The sequence below is a fragment of the Poeciliopsis prolifica genome, unplaced genomic scaffold, assembly GCF_027474105.1.
Source record: "Poeciliopsis prolifica strain line A6 unplaced genomic scaffold, Auburn_PproV2 SCAFFOLD009, whole genome shotgun sequence".
NCBI classification, from domain to species: Eukaryota; Metazoa; Chordata; class Actinopteri; order Cyprinodontiformes; family Poeciliidae; genus Poeciliopsis; species Poeciliopsis prolifica.
The window spans coordinates 9,815,624-9,832,167 of NW_026562384.1; positions in this window are offsets into that span (position 1 = coordinate 9,815,624).

Consider the following 16,544-nt stretch of genomic DNA (forward strand, 5'->3'; position numbering starts at 1 on the left):
TTACGTAGTTTCTCCTAAGCTATGAAAGTAATCAGTATTTTACCTGCATTGTGTTGAGGGTCACATGGATGAGAGGATCTCTGCAGTCATAAACTGAGAGCAATTTATTAAAAAAATTGAACTGCTGACACTTGTGTGTTAGACAGTTGTATGATTCAAACTAAAATTAATATATGTTGGTTCTTTGTATGTTTCTAACTCTTGTTGCTTCTTAAAAATAATTCATTTTTACACTCTTTTTGCATGCTTTTTCATATCGGGCAACATTTTTAATTTGGAAGGATCAGAATTAAGTGGAAAAACAAATAGATTCATGCAGTAACAGCATAGTCACCTAATATCCAATTCCTACTGTTCAAAGACGCCCAAACGGATGTTTTAATGGCTTGTATTTTGTTACTGTTTAGATCCGGGTGGGTTTGTCTGACCTTTAGACGATATAGCCTCATTAAAATCCAGTTTAATTTGTTAACGGACTGGCCCTATGTGGTTAAATGTTTATGCTTGTGGGGTGTTTTCCAAAATTTTGACCTTTAATTATCGCATCCCTACTGTACCAGCATTCATTTTGCCGTCTTCTTCCATTTCCTTTTCTTTCACTTCTTCTTCTTTCACACCTCTGTCGAGAGTAGAAACTAGTAGCTGGCATCAATTTTCCACCTTTCACAAAAACAAGTACATATTCATATTCAGATAAACTAAAAGTTTAGAGTAAAAAATGTGCTGAGTTGATGAGCATGTGGCTCTATTTACACTCAACATTACTATTTACAGTGCTTCTCATCCTTTGGCTGCTATAAGCCGACTTCCTGTCACACACCAGCCAGCTCTTTACTGGTGGAGGTGAGGATTCATGTCACTCCAGCTTATTACAGGAATGGGTCCCTGGTGCTGTATATGAATTATGCAGCAGTTGGATGGCTTAGAGAACAATGCCTGAAAATGACAGCGCTGTAGAAATTTGTGGCATTTTATCTCCCAGTGCCTGCATTCAACACAAAATCCACCAAACAGGATTCGGTAATGGCTCTGGGAGCTCATCCATGCCAAATTCTGCTTCAGATATAACCGGAAGGGTTGTCTGAAATGGTGGTTGTCTTTTTTTCTTTTTTTTTTAAATGACAAGAATGAGTTTTCATTCTGCAATATTAAGATAAATGCAAAGATGATGGGGAGAAAAATCCAGGGCAGAAGTTGTAATAATGCTTCATCATTACAATTGATGAAACTTAATCCTTCACTTCATTCATTGAGGTTTGGATTAAGTGATAAAAATCCAAAACTGACCTGCATTATTAGGAATGCAGGTCCTAATAAAAGAAAGTGCTATGTTTATATATTATATTTCTATATAAATTATGCATTTTAAAATGCTCACTGAAGATTAACAGGAGACAAAAACATTTAGTGAAGTCTTTGTCGTTAAAGAGAGCTAACATGGGCTGTGCATGTCAGTATAGACCATGCTAACATGTATTTAGCTCCAACTGGTCTTATCCTGTACAAACTATTGTGTCTGTAACCCGAACATTTTTATTAACTTGTTTTTAAATCTTCACTAGTTTTAGCTTCTATCCCCAGTTTTTCAGTTATGACAAGTAAACTGTGGGCAAAGAAATGATCTTAGTTTCCATTGGGATTAAAGAGGAGGTCTGAAAAGAAGCCAGCTGAAACAAGGAAGCAAATTCACTAGATTCCCAGCAGCTTTGGGACTTTCTGCTCCTCAGCCAATTAGGGTTAATTTCAGTGAAGGTTTGTCCCTGGGAATGTTGGATCGAATCTTAATAACGACCTACCTGACAACCAGTCTGACTTACTTTTAGTTATGATTTTTAATGGTCCTCATTTAATAGGAAGGGTATTTATGCTTTGGCCGGATATATCCAAAGTTATTTAAATTTCTTCAAGACCACGAGGCAGGTCTGGACATGTACCTCAACATAGCTGTGCACGTTAAATACTTAGTCGGGCAAATGAGAGAATAACAGACATGGAGATTCATATTTCAGCCATAACATGCTAAAACAAACTCCTGTACATATCTCACAAAATGTCAACAGTCAAAAGACCATGTTTCCTTTCTGCCCACTTTCCTCAAGATGTCCATATTTTTTACATTTTTACTTTATTTACACTCTTATCTCAGGATTGCTCTGAATGCTATAATTTATCAAGGCTGAAGCAACATAAATTATCCTTGTGGAGGAAAGTTGATTGGCAGAGGATGAGGAGGAGGGCAGGTATGTGTGTGAATTTGTACATTTGTGTCATATTTTTAGGTTGAGTGTGAGTCAGATGTTGTTGTTAGAATATTTTTCTGAGCCCTATCTGATACTAAAAAAGAGGGACGCATATTTTTACTTTCCCACATGGCGCCACGATACAATATATTTTTAAAAATGCAATAATTCAGAAAATGTTTATGTTCATTATCACATTAGAAGACTCACATACTAAGTAGATTTAAATGGGAGGAGAGTCTAAAACCTCAAGTGCAACTAAGGTAAACATCAGGTCCGGTGGTTTAGTAAAAGTGTCATTGGATAAAGTGATATTCTTTAAAAGAGTAAAGCAAAGCCTCTGCTCTGCTTTGGGTCGCCTCTGCACTCCACAAGCACAGAGTAAAACACTCAAGATCTAAACGCCGACATGCTGAGGAATGGTACAAGGAGCTTAGTGGGATTTGTTAAGTTACTTGTAGGATTTCCATTTTGATAACTGCATGATAACCATTAAGAAGTAATCAGCAAGGTTAAAGCCAACATGATGCCTAACAATAGAAAGAAATATGACCCATTTGTTTTCTGTCAGAAACACTGAATATATAAAAATTATGCCCATCCATTTTCCTTAGTGGGGTTGGGAGGTGCTGGTGCCTCTCCAGCCAACGTTCTGGGCGAGAGGCAGGGTCACCCTGGACAGGTCGCCAGTCTGTCGCAGGGCAACACAGAGACAGACGGGACAAACAATTCCACACACACACGCACGCACACACCTAGGGAGAATTTAGAAAGACCATTTAACCTGACAGTCATGTTTTTGGCCTGTGGGAGGAAGCCGGAGTACCCGGAGAGAACCCACGCATGCACAAGGAGAACATGCAAACTCCGTGCAGAAACACCGCAGGCCAGGAATTGAACCCAGGACCTTCTTGCTGCAAGGCAACAGTGCTACCAACTGCGCCGCTGCGCAATACAAAAATTATGTAATAATATTATTTTAAGGTCTTGGACATAGTCCTTTAGACTCTCCAACTAGAAAGCAGAATCCATTCAAATCCAGTCATCCACACAAAGCAGAGCCAGATTATTGCATTGTAATGAACTGACCTTGTCAGAAGCTTACAAGGTCACCTTGTTCACCAGCCTGAACAAGCTGACCTTTACCTGGGTAAGCAATATCTACATTTTGCTTCAAATGGTGCTCTGTTTTTTTTTTTTTTAATGAATTGACATATTGATGTGCACTTAGAGTTATTTCAGTCAGTGCTCCCATTCTATTCAATGTTTTATCCATTTATAAATAATAACCACAGTCCCAAAGTCTTGGAAATAGCTTTGCAAACCTTTCCAGACTGATAAATATTATCAGTTGTTTTTCATCTAAGCTTTCTTTAGAGTGGAGCTTGGTATGTTGCCTTTATAGATATTCTCACCCTTTTGAAGTTTTCAGACAGGTTTTCTTTAAGTAATTAATTAATTCTAAAATATGCCCAGATAAAACGATTAATTTGCTATTTAGCAATGGAGGCAATTACCCTTTCAAACAGGCAGATAGATTTGAATACCTGTTTTCATTTTTTTAAAAATGACATCGCCATCTACAAATTATTTTTGTATTTACTCAGGTGAACTTTGTTTGATATTAAAATAGTTTAGTGACATGAAGCATTTAAATACAAAAGCAGCTAAAACAGAAGATATCTGTAAATCAAGTGTTTAGTTGTCAACTACACTATCTAAGTATATTCACAGGATGATATGACATCTATAGCTTCTTACTCTGCAAGATTAAAGTAAAAATCAAACACAATAAGATGATCATGATGTCCAGATTTTTGAAGTGCTTCTCCAAAACTGCTGTAATCGGCTGGACTGAGTATGTTTAGGCTAAGATAAAAATAAACTCTTATTCAGAGCTATGTATAAACTAATGCGTCTGGCTAACTGCAGCCCGAACTGCACTGAACTGACTATTCAGTAGCAAATAATTACTTAGCAATGAAAAAGTTGAGCAGTTGAAAATTTGTTCCCCTCAGTTTGTTAGCTTATTACTGGTAGCTGACGTCAGTCTCCTTCTGTAGGTGAAGCTTAAACACGGGTGTATTGGCATGTTCTTGGTGCCAGATTGAAGAAGCACATTCTTGTCACTTTTAAAACAGAGCTACGTGAATATAGCTGTAATATTTCTCACTATCATGAACAAGCTTTCATCCATAAAGACTGTAGAGTTACATACAGATATAATGGAACTGGGTGACTCTTGATACACGCAGAGAGGAAACTTATCAGGGAGGACTGAGTTGCATTCCAATTAAATCTCCAGCCTCAAGTGGCGAGAGTCCCTTTGCAAGCTCTGTTCTGCACTGCATCAAAACAAAGCACATCTTTTTACCAAGGAGGTCCCAGAGAGATAAAAGGAAATCTAATCTTTGATGTGAGTGACTTGAAAAAGTTCGGACTTAGAATAATTAAAACGCGTCGTATGAAGCATCTGAACACAAAAACCACGCAAAGATCCACATATCACCATCAAAACGACAGGACCTCTGCACCTTTGGGCTCAGTTCAACTCCTAAACATTGCCAGTTCCATCAACATCATCACCTAGAAAACTAATTTGGAGTTGGAGAAAAAAAAAAAAAAGCAGGTGAATTATATTGATTGCCACTTTCTCCTAGACAGCAACTTCTTAAGCTTTTTATCTTTAAGCTGTTGCTCTTTCATAACAATGCAGCTCTTACTTCTGGTTTGATTGAATTCTGATATCAGTCATCTTTATCAGGAGTTATGTGCAAGCTTAAATAAAGCATTGTCAAAGAGATGTCTTTTTGTTTTTTCCTTGTAACACGGGAAGCGTGGCAGTTTCAGTGTTACAAGCCATAGACCAGACAATCCTTGCGTCTTATTTCAACAGTGATTTGTAAAAGTTGGGCAGTTTTAGCTCTAAATCTGCAAATAAATATAAATGTAATCTTAAAAATGACACATGAAATAGGCGCCAGTTCTTCAAGTCTGATTACTATCACCCAAACCCCATCGCATACACCTTTTTTAGGTTTTACTTTATGATAATCCTCTTGTTTATCTGCCTGTTCAAAAGGAAAATCCATTTACTGGATGTGCCATAAATATTTTCATTCAGCAAAAAACATTTTTATTTTCCTTGAGTGGCAAATCATTACATTACTTCAAGAGGAGATGGATCTCATACGTTTGCCATTATTAGGTCTACTGTGAAGTCATTGCCCCTTTATCTTGTCTGTTTTTGCTTCTTTTTTTTGTCATATTTGAATGTTTGAAATCATCAAACAAATTGAAATACCAGACAAAGCATCTAAATAATTTCAAATTGCAGTTTTTACATAATAGTTTTGCTTTTTTAGGGAGCAAAACTATTTCAATCAGTCTAACCAATTGCCCCTTTTGTTAAATTATGAATTAAATGGGACTATATTGTTTGGACAGTCAAACTCAATTTTACCATTGAGGTCCCACTTGATTATTCACAGACATGAAAGACCTTAAATATAACCTCTGACAGAGTAAGGTTGTATAAAAGATGGCAATAAACAACAAAAACAAAAACAGAAAAGTCTTAATAAATATTCAGGACTTTATGAAAGAAATGAAAAATGAATGAATTTTGAATGGTTTGTCCAATTATTGTTTCCCAAATCAAAAGTATGAAACTATTTGTCGCCCTGCAATTCATCTGTTGTTTTGCAATGGAAACTCAATTGAGAAGTCGTCAACCTTTGACAGTTCATTTGGGGCAAATTATTAATAATAAGTTCAAAAACAAAATCAGCTTTTATATGTGAAAACGTCTGCCTACTCAACTGCTCAAAAAAGGAGAGAAAAGTCTATAAGCAGACTTCATCCCACAAGTTGTTGCTCTGCCAGTGCTCATCTGAAGTCAGGCCAAGTGAGGATAGTCACATACACTCGGAGACACACACACTTAAACTCATTCTATTAAGCAAGACGATTTCATTCCTCATTGGAAATCTAGCCAGGTATGTCCTTCATCTATTGCTCACAGCTGGGCCACAGTGCAGGAGGAAAGTGTCAATTAAAGTAGATTCAGCTTGCTCATTGCGCTTCATCCCACGCAGGCAGAGAAAGGCAGAGATACGGGGATTAGCAGGCCATTTGCGAAGGAGAAGAGAGATTGTGAGTGTAGTTGAAAACAATCAGTTATTTAGTGACACAATAAGCAGACGTATCAGGCGAAGGCAGCTCTTTAGTCTGCAGTTTCACACAAGTTTGTGAGGAGGGTTGCAGACTGGAACTGACTCCCAGTGTGAACTCCAGTGGCAACGTCCCATCCCTGCTCCTCTTCTCATTTCCACTTTCCTCGTGAGTTTGTAAGACATTATTTCTACTGCTTGTTTTGACAACCGCGTTGTTAATTTCCAATTAATAATGTGGGTAGCTGCCTGCACTCATGATCAAAACAAGGCTTTCTGGATGGCTTTGGCAGTTGTTATCCTGATAATAGTTAAACTTTTACACATTTTGTTACAGAAAATGGAGAATTTTGAAGTACTTTGAGGAAGCACAAGTCAGTAGCATGTAGTGAAGTAGTGGCTCCTCAGGAGCTGGAAATAAATTTTTTTTAAGTTCTTGGGGACTATTTATCTTCACACCAATTTGTCCCATCATCAAAACTGATGAATTATTTTGGAAGGGATCAAAGTAGCTTTTGTTCCTGTGTCCCTAATGACTTAATTAGGATTTGTAGAAAGAGCTGCTTGCACTCTTGTGAGCATGGGAAGTCACTGTGGCTCTTCCATGGGGGTAAAGCGGAAGTCAAAACACTCATCATGCTGTGATTGTGCTAGTAAGTAGGAAGGTGATCAAGCGAATTCTATCTAATCCAGAGAAGTTTGAGGATGAAGTTCTTGATGACGTGGAAAAATGTGAATCATACTGACAGACACAGTGTTCATCTGGTTAAAATGACCTTAAATGTGGGCCCTTCCTATTTCCTTTTAAAAAACATCTTGAGTGAGCAGATGGCTCTAAAAGTACTAATCTGTCACCTAGATCAACACTCAAAAGACCACATGCATAAAATTAAAATTAGATATTGGTCTAAAACATAAACCTACGTCAATTTCTGAACTGTTTTTTTTTTAACCTACTGGAAGGTCGTGTTAAATTTTTCATGACATGCACAGACATAACAGAGTTTCCTTTGAGGATTATTAACTAAAATGCTAATAGTTAAATGAAATGTGCCTGCTGTCACCCCAGCTGTTGGAGAAATATTAATACCAGTCATATAATTTTCTTTAGACAAGCATAAAAAAATACAATTTCCATCAAGAGAAGAATATTTCAGTCCAGGCTGGAAAACATCCTCTCCTGTGACATCTGGATCTGTCTCTTTCTCTTTTTTTTTTTTGGCTAAATGTATTAAACTCCTCGTCAAGCCAAGAGCTGCCAAATATCTGTCAACAACGAGAACAGAGGGACCCAAAAACAGCATCTGAACATATCTGCCTCCATCTGCCTGTTTGCATATCTGCACTGGAAATCGCAGACAGTAGCAGCAGTTGCAACCTGTCTTCATTTGCAAATAGGAGGGTAGGCAGCATCCCAATCAGATTGTGACTGATATGGATTATATTATAGCTATGATCTTTGCGTCATTTCACGTTCGAAAACACAAACTCAATTCTTCTTTCTGACCAGCAAAACCTTTTCTCAGTAAGTGTCTTGCTTTTTGTTCTTCTTTGCGCCTATTTCTAAACGATCCTCTTTTCGGAATTTAACTCGCACACGTTGTCTTCTTTTTTTCATTATTCTTTTAGAGCCACTGTTTTCTTTGAGTTTAGATGAAGTGAGTGAGACAAGCAGACACATCCACTTGACCTTTAAAGATCAAACGCATGTGGTCTGGCCTCTGATCCGTTTGAACGAAGAGCGCTCTCTTCTCACAGCCACTGGATGATAAAACGGCACTAGAGCAGTCGAGAAAAAAATCACTTTAGTAAGGCCTAAGCATTTACACTTCAGCGTATGGAGTACTGGAATCTCAATCATAATTTCATCACTGCTCAGAACTTAATCAGTTAAGCTGAGTCTGATTATAACACTCCACATGTCATTTAAAGGGAAATACTAATTGTACACACCAATCATTATAGATGAGTCTTAGAACTGTAGAAAGCAGTTTTTGATTTATGTTGTTACCTGCAGCAGAAATGACTGAACCTCAGAATAATAACACAGCAAGAGAAGCAATGTGTGGAATACTGATAATTTTTTTCTTCCAATGGCGCTCGTTGCAACCTCTTTATTTTGACCTAAAACAAGAAGATGTACTGTTATGAAAAAGAATGAGATGCAATAAAAACAGTGAGGCAACAATAAAACGGTAACTGTGCATTTACCAAACAGCCACAAAGGACAAATACACTCTAGCAAGACACATAAATCAAAGAAGGAGAGATAATAAAATGGCAAACTGTGTGTGGATTATTAGGTTTAGTGGGAAATTGATGAAAGATTTCAAAAGTTATATGTTGAACTAAAAGAATCCTGTTTTAAAGGATTTATCATTACATTACAAAACAAATCTCTTGTGTAACCTCCATTATGGTTGCCAAAGACCAAGTGTGAAGCATGAGGAAGAGCACAATGAATCTATTTAGCCTGAATCAGAGCCGCACTGCACTGCTCTAATAGAATTAATTGCATGTTCTTTGGACATTCTTGTCTTTTGGGTTTTGAGCCGGTTCACGCTTTCGCTACATGTTTTGTGAAGTTATTCTGTTTCCACAATGTAAGTAAGCCTTCATGTTTATTGTGTCAAAGAAGCCTGGTGTTTCCGCCAGAAGGTGACGCTTAGCAGAGATTTGTGAGGAATGGCTCAGGTTATATAATTGCTAAGATAAAGCCAGAACTATGCTTTGTTTTTGGAGTTTTTTGTACTCAAAGCCAGGTGAGAGGATTGTGAGGATTTATTCTGACCACTGAAAAATGTGGGAATATGTATAATATTTCCCAACATGGATAAAAGTTCGAGTGGCCTCAAAAAATACTGTGCAAAACTATGTGTGTGGATTATATGCTGTTTAAAAGTTTAATCTAAAAGCGATGGATAAAAAAGCACATCATATCACAAAGGGAATGAAACATGAAGACCAACAAAACTAATAATAATGTTTCTGCAGAGAGGTTTTGATGACCTCAGATTAGATGAGGTCATCAGATTAGATGAACGGTTTTTGACTTTTACGACAGACTAAGAAGTCAGACCATAACATATTTCTACCATTTACAAGCAAAACAGTCAACATTTGAACCACTGTGAATGTGACTTTTTAAAAGGTTTAAAATGTAATCAGATTTGGATTAGATGGTTTAAAACATGGAAATTATAACCACACGTTCACACACATTAGTAAAGTATTGATGTCATCTGATTGTAACATAAAATCCACTGGGAATTTTGGAATAAATCAATAAAAATAGTGAGCACTTATACAGAAAAGTTTAAGGAAAATGAATGCCAAAGAAGTTAGGTTTTTATCTATCTTTAATCTGATAACATATAAAATTCAGGGCAGCCACTGGGCTGGGAAGTCAACTAATCACTAACCACAGTTGATCTGAGTGAAATTTGCCCTCAAAATAAATAAATGTTAAGGATTTTCATCTGAGTCACTGTTTGCCATCTGACCAAACAATTAAATCTTAAGAACTTTGTTTTCAATCAGAGCACGAAGAGATATATTTAATCTCATCTCTTATTAAAATGCCATCAACTGGTTCCAAACAGCCTCCATCAAAATACGATCCAAGTGTTGGAGTTTTGGTAATTAGCTGGAAGATGTTGAATTAGATCATTTTATTCATTCTTTTCTTCTCTACTGTACTGAAAAAATGAGTCATGTATTTTCTCTGGCTGTGGGGAATAAACAATATACTGAACCACGTATTTGCCTTATTCTGGTTTCAAAGATTCTCGTAGATTTAAACGGACTCCACAGTAAAACAATGTGAGGTGCAATGAAGTCATCTTTCTGAAGTCCCCAGGGTTCGTTTTCCACACTGATCTGTACAGCTTGTTCCACAGTAGAACACAATGTTCCACCTACTGTTATCTTGTCCTTAAGGCAATATGAGTTGTACATTCAGAGCAGCTCATAAGGAGGAAAAAAAACAAGCAGATTTTGCTTTTAAATAGAATAAAATACACATGCAATGCCCATGAACTGTGCACTGTTGTTGCCTATACCTGATCTCTTTTTATTGTAAAAATTAGTAACTGTCATTACTAATTTTAGCAAATTTCAGTTTCTTTTTAAATACAATTTGAATCAGAAATATGTATTAAACATGTTTTCTTTTCTATCCTTGCTGTAAATGGTCAAGAACTATAAATATTATGAGCAGAGGTGATGCCACGTCCATGACACAGCAGTAAAATAGGGCTTCACCACTATTTAAAACAAACACATCTTCTATTCAAAATCTAACATATTTCAGTCTTGGTGGCAAAATGTCTTGTACAACTCAACCCTAACTGAACTTATGTTTAATGATAAAGAAAATGTGATTTATTGTTTTTTCTGACAAGTGTGAAGTGGATGTTGCATGTAAATGCTTTAAACCATTAGGACCAATGAAGTGATCATTTATACAGAACTGAGGTATAAATAAATGCATTGTCTGTGAGCTGGTGAGTAATTTGATGGACCATGTGCACTGATAACACTCATTATGTTTAACAAATTTCATAACCTTTGGTTATGACAGAGAAATAAAGGTTGGATGGGATTGACGTTTACCCAGCTGAGAAAAGAAGCACGCTTCACTCCACAGTGAGACTATCCTACACTTCAGAGAAAACAACCGACAGCAATTAAATAGCAATGCATTCAAAGGATTCAGAACATCAAGTGCTTTTTATAAAACGCTGACAAGTTTTGTTGAAAAGGTTTCTGGGAAAGTTAAATTGCAGACAGAGCGCTTTTTCTTTCATGGTCTTTTCAGTGCACCTTCTGACAAAGCTGTTCCTTAAGACAATTATTTATTTATTTTTTTTTTCTGGAGAGGCAGAACCTGAAGAGTCAGTCTGACGAAAGTGTAATCAAAAAGATTTGATTGTATTGGTGCTGGTGCCTCTCCAGCTGACGTTCCAGGCGAGAGGCGGGATTCACTCTGGGCAGGTCGCCAGTCTGTTGACTAGTAATTTAATGTTAATATAGTTGTGTTGGTGGTGTAGCTATTTCTTTTTGTTTTCAGACTTTTTCTTTTGTGAATAGAAAATCTAAACCGCACATAAAAGGCTCGATGCTGCAGCAAAGATAAGCTTTGTGGCTTAGCTGTTTGCCTGTTGCAATCACCTTAAGTCTTTTTCATGCCGACTCGCTGCTGTTTGGCCTCAGACAGAACAACAAAAGTAGATTTAACCAGAACTGAACTGACCAGTTACCTGAGATGTTCTGAGCATCCTGGTAAATGCAAAGCAAAACATGTAACGTGTGGCTTGAGAAATACCATTTTAGCTTCGATTATAGTTTCTGCCTCAAGGAGAACCTGGCGGTAAATCATTACTGTGACTTTGCTGCTTTGTAATTTTGTCGTCAACAGAGACATTCGTATTTCTAAGGTAATAATATTGGCTGCCTTTGCCCAAAGAAGTTCATGAATCTTGTTCTGTCAGCAGTTAGAAATCACTGATGGCATCTTTGTGATAAATTGCCCCTCTGTTCCACCATCAGGTCACCTCTCTGTGGATTCTCACTGCAATGAAACAGTCGTCATCAACCTGCAAGCTTCCTCGCAGATTTTCAGACAGCGAGATGCTATGCTGACACCTGGGCTCAATCAGACATTATTACCTTCATAACTGAGAGCTGGCTGAGTAAATGTGGAACACTGTCTGCTGCCGTCGATCCAGACAATGCACTGAGGCCAGGTTTTATGGCTTAGTTGGCTGTGTTGAAGTGAAAGTCTGAGTTTTCCGTATCACAAAGGAGAATCTCTTTGAGCCTGGCCGGATCACAAGGGAAACACAGGATGAACTCCTAACCTGCCTCGTGGCGGGTTAGGAGTTCACTCTCTTTTTAAATTGTCTGGAAGAAGATAAATAGATGTATTTAGACAGGTCAGTAAGATCCTATCAACTCACAACAAATCAAATAATAAATAGAAAAGCTTTTATGTGTGTTAATTAAATTGTCGCATAAATCTGCCCTGCCAAAGTAAAGCAACAGGGCCGACCAGCCTCTGATGGGATAGACTGTGACTGAAAAAATAAAGTTTTTCTGTTTTTTTTTTTTTTATCCTGAATTAACAAAGTGAGCTAAACTTTATAAAGGAGAAAAAAGAATTCAAACACTTATTGAGGACAATAAAAATATATATTAAATTTAACCTTTATTTTCCTAAGATAAGCATCTCATCAAGACTAAAATCCTCCTTTTTTCAGGGGAATATGTTTACAAGTTCTTCCACCAAACATTTTTCTTCAGCATTTCTACTTCCTCCTAATTGTGTCTGGAGTATTTTAAGCATCTCTTTCCACTCATTACGCACAGGAAAAGTGAAGCGAAGTGTCTAGTTTAATTGCTTTTAAAAAAAATATTATTGGTGATATTTACACACTTTGAACAGAAAGATTAATATGAACAAGCACAGTTCTAACTTACATTTGTATATTTCAGAAATGGAGATTTCAGTTAAACTGTATATTATTTATTTCCATAATTTGTCTAAATAAACTCATTCATATGGGCCATGCCAAGGGTTCAAAGTGGACGCCAAGGGAAAATAAACAGGAGCCAGGCTGTTTAAAAACAGCATACCTGCAAGGTTTTAATAAGTATGTTGATTTGGACCCAATACTTAGGCCATTAAAATTATCCTGCAGTTTTTCCCAGTTTCATCTTATTCTTAAAATGCTTTTCATGAGGCTAGGCGAGAGTGCTGATTTGAGGTTTCTTTGAATATTTAATCAAAGTGTTACAGAGTCACAGTGAATGGTTGAAACCATCCAGGCTTGGATGAAACAAGTCATCTATTAAATCATTAAGGAAGGCACCTCAGCAGCAGGAAGGTTAAGGAGAAGCCAGCTTACTGACAAAGGACATTAAATTGGAGGAATCGCTGGGAAACCTCCAGGAAGAGAGACAAGGAAAAATATAAATAAGAAGAAAATGGACTTCTTGGCACAAAGAAATAACATAACCAGTTCATCTTCAAGAGGTATAATTACAACAGGATATAAACAGGATTTAGTAAAATAAGAAAACAGTTAAAAATGTCACAATGACATCAGGTCGGTTTTCCTTTGCGTTAATATCTGTCTGTTAATGTGGTCATACTTTGCGCAGGTTTAAGTTTATCAAACTCACTGCGATGTGCATGTTGAGAAAGACCAAATAGTGTCACAGCATTTATCACCTTTGCCCTTGCTTATTTATTTACAATGAGAGATTTTGAATCGCATGCGAAGCTGGCAGAAACTCAGCCTGAACTTTCCGAGGGAAGCAGAGGTGAAATCCACCTTCTTGTCTCCTGTGTGTCCTCACTAGAAGACATTAACTGTGTTTCTTGTGTAAACAGTGGCTAGACCGTGGAAACACAGTTGGCTTTGTGGACTGTGCCGTGTGTGATTTGTTCCCAACCAGCAGGAAGTGTGAGCAAGAGCAGGATATAGAAAAAACCCTTTCATTAAAACACCGGTACCAACATGTCCTTTCTTTAAAATGAGTTCTAGATGTGAAATCCAGCTGACCTGGATCCAGCTGGAACAAATACACATTTGAAGAAGATCTCTTCTGTTTTTAGTCTGTGCTTCATTGAGTCTGAACAGTGTATTACTTTTTTATTTAAACAGTAACTTAGACATATTTAGATGTGAATAAATGCTACATACCAGTCCAATATAACAATGTCTCTGATTACATGCAAGTGAGTACAGAGATTTGATTTCTATTCACTTTACTTTTCTTTTTGATCCAACTAATCCAGAATGTAGCTCCATAAAAAATATTGAAAATTTATAACAGACTCAATGAAATTCACTGGAAATGTTCACCTGAGCCTGTAGAACAAGAACAGTGCTGTGAAAGAAGTTGATTTTTTTGTTGTTATTTTTTGTCACACTGGAATGTATCAGATTGCCAAATGAATTTTAATGTCAGACAAATTACAACTTGAATAAGGTTTTCATCATCTTTTTAATTTATTATTTGATCCATTAAGGGTAAATCTATCCAGCCCTGTAAACCTAATGCTTGGTTGGGCAACATGTGTAGAAACAAGGCAGTCCCAGACAATTCACACAACCATCATCATGTCTGACTGCTGGTCTTTTGAAGTCTTCATTACATGCTGTTTAGTCCAGTCTCTTTCTTTTTGCTAAATCTTGAACGCTGACCCTAACCGAGGCGAGTGAAGCTTGCAGTGCATTAGCTGATGATCATGTTTCTTTATGACCTCTTAAATGAGTAATTCATGCCTTCTTGGAGTGATGTTGGTAGGGCAGCCATCCAATGGGAGGTTCATCAGTGGTTGATGTTTTCTCCATCTGTGAATAAAAGCTCTCACTGTGGTTCCCGAGAGTCCCAAAGTCACAGAAATGGCTTTGTAACCTTTTCCAGACTGATACATGTCAGAGACTTTGTTTTTCATCTCATCTCCACTGAGAAGAATTCAATTATGTTCGACTTGATGGGTAATCGGATTCTCCTGACCTCGTGGTTCTGGTTGTCCTGTTGTCTGCTCTCTCTCTCACTGCTGCATTCTGGCAAAACACTTTTAGTCTCACTTTTCTTTTCCATGAGAGAAACCTTCAGAGTTTCATGCCCGGCTTTCGACTGGCAGTGATCTTCACAAACTGCTTCTGTGAGTGTCTCTCTCTGGACTGGAGCTCATGGTAAAGTCCCGGTGCAACTTGGTCTTCCACCCACACTATCATCTCTACTGCTACGGAATAATTTACCGGATACCTGCAAAAGTACTTATCCAAGCCCCCGAGAGCCTCCTTAAAAATTTAACTTCCAACTCACCTTCTCGTAGATGCTCTCCTCCTCTTGGAAGTCCTACTGGATCACTGCTCAAATCTCAGCTTCAAAAGGGACATTTCTATTATTAACACTGAAACCACTTCGAGGTGTGTTTCATTTATTTATTTCTACACAAAACTGGTTAAACCTTGACAGCTGTATATTACACCAAACTGTTTTTTTTTTTTTTTATCTTTTCTGTCTCCAGTAAATACGTAATCTGTCCGATACAAGTCAGTTTATGTTCAGATTCATCAAATTATTCAGAACCAGGCATACCTTAGGAAAATTAGAATCATTTTTCTTTTCCTCCCATTCAATGTATCAGAAATTTAATTCATTTTAATAGAGAATATGAGTCAGTTCAGCTATATTTGCAGGGGTTGTTGTTGTTATTGTTGTGCTTACAAAGAATGAGTCAATATGCTGTTTTCCTGGATTTGCTTTATTGACACGCAATGTTTGTGCACAACTGAACTTGTGCAAACCAATGTAGAGGTTAATGCAACATATCAACCCCTAAGATAGGATTCATTGGGGATCCAAGTTGCCTAAATTATTTTCCAACACAGCACAAATTGAGCGCGACCTCAAGGTTACCATAATGCACACTCGATGCACACACTCACGTACTTCTATGATTTATCACGCATTGCTGTTGATACGTTTTTTTTTTTTTGCTTTTAGTCGAAGGCTGAATGGTGTGATATGACGGTCACAAATGGACGTAAATGAGGATGATAACGTTTCCACTGTTTCCTGTTCAAACCAAGAACTAATGACACAATTTGTAAATGTGGCGAAAAGGACTGAGACATCACTGCATCACCTGGCATTCAGCAAAACCGTAAACAGCCTTAACATCCAGCCTGCTCACGACACCAGCTGCAACACAGACGGCATTAAAGTGTGTGATTCAAATCAACCACCCACCATGCCCTGCAGGTAGAGAGACAGCTTCATTCCCACAACTCCATGTTTATCGCTCGCTTTCTTTCAACTGGGAGACGAAGAAGCAAAGGTCTCTGGTGATTCTGTTTTTTGGTGCGAGTTATTATCAAAAGCTTGTTTGGGTGTGGTGTGCAGGGAAATCCGAGTCGGTGCAATAAGTCACTTTATTTATCTGAGTGGCTCAGACTTGGTGATTTCTGTACTACAGAAGCAGAGAGGGATTTGTTTCCTCCATCAACAATACATTTCTTTGAGCTCCTGTCATGCTATTCCTAAATCCCGTTCAGTAAAGGGTTTACTTAAAACAACAGCAAAAAAACAGCAATGGACAAAAGTATTT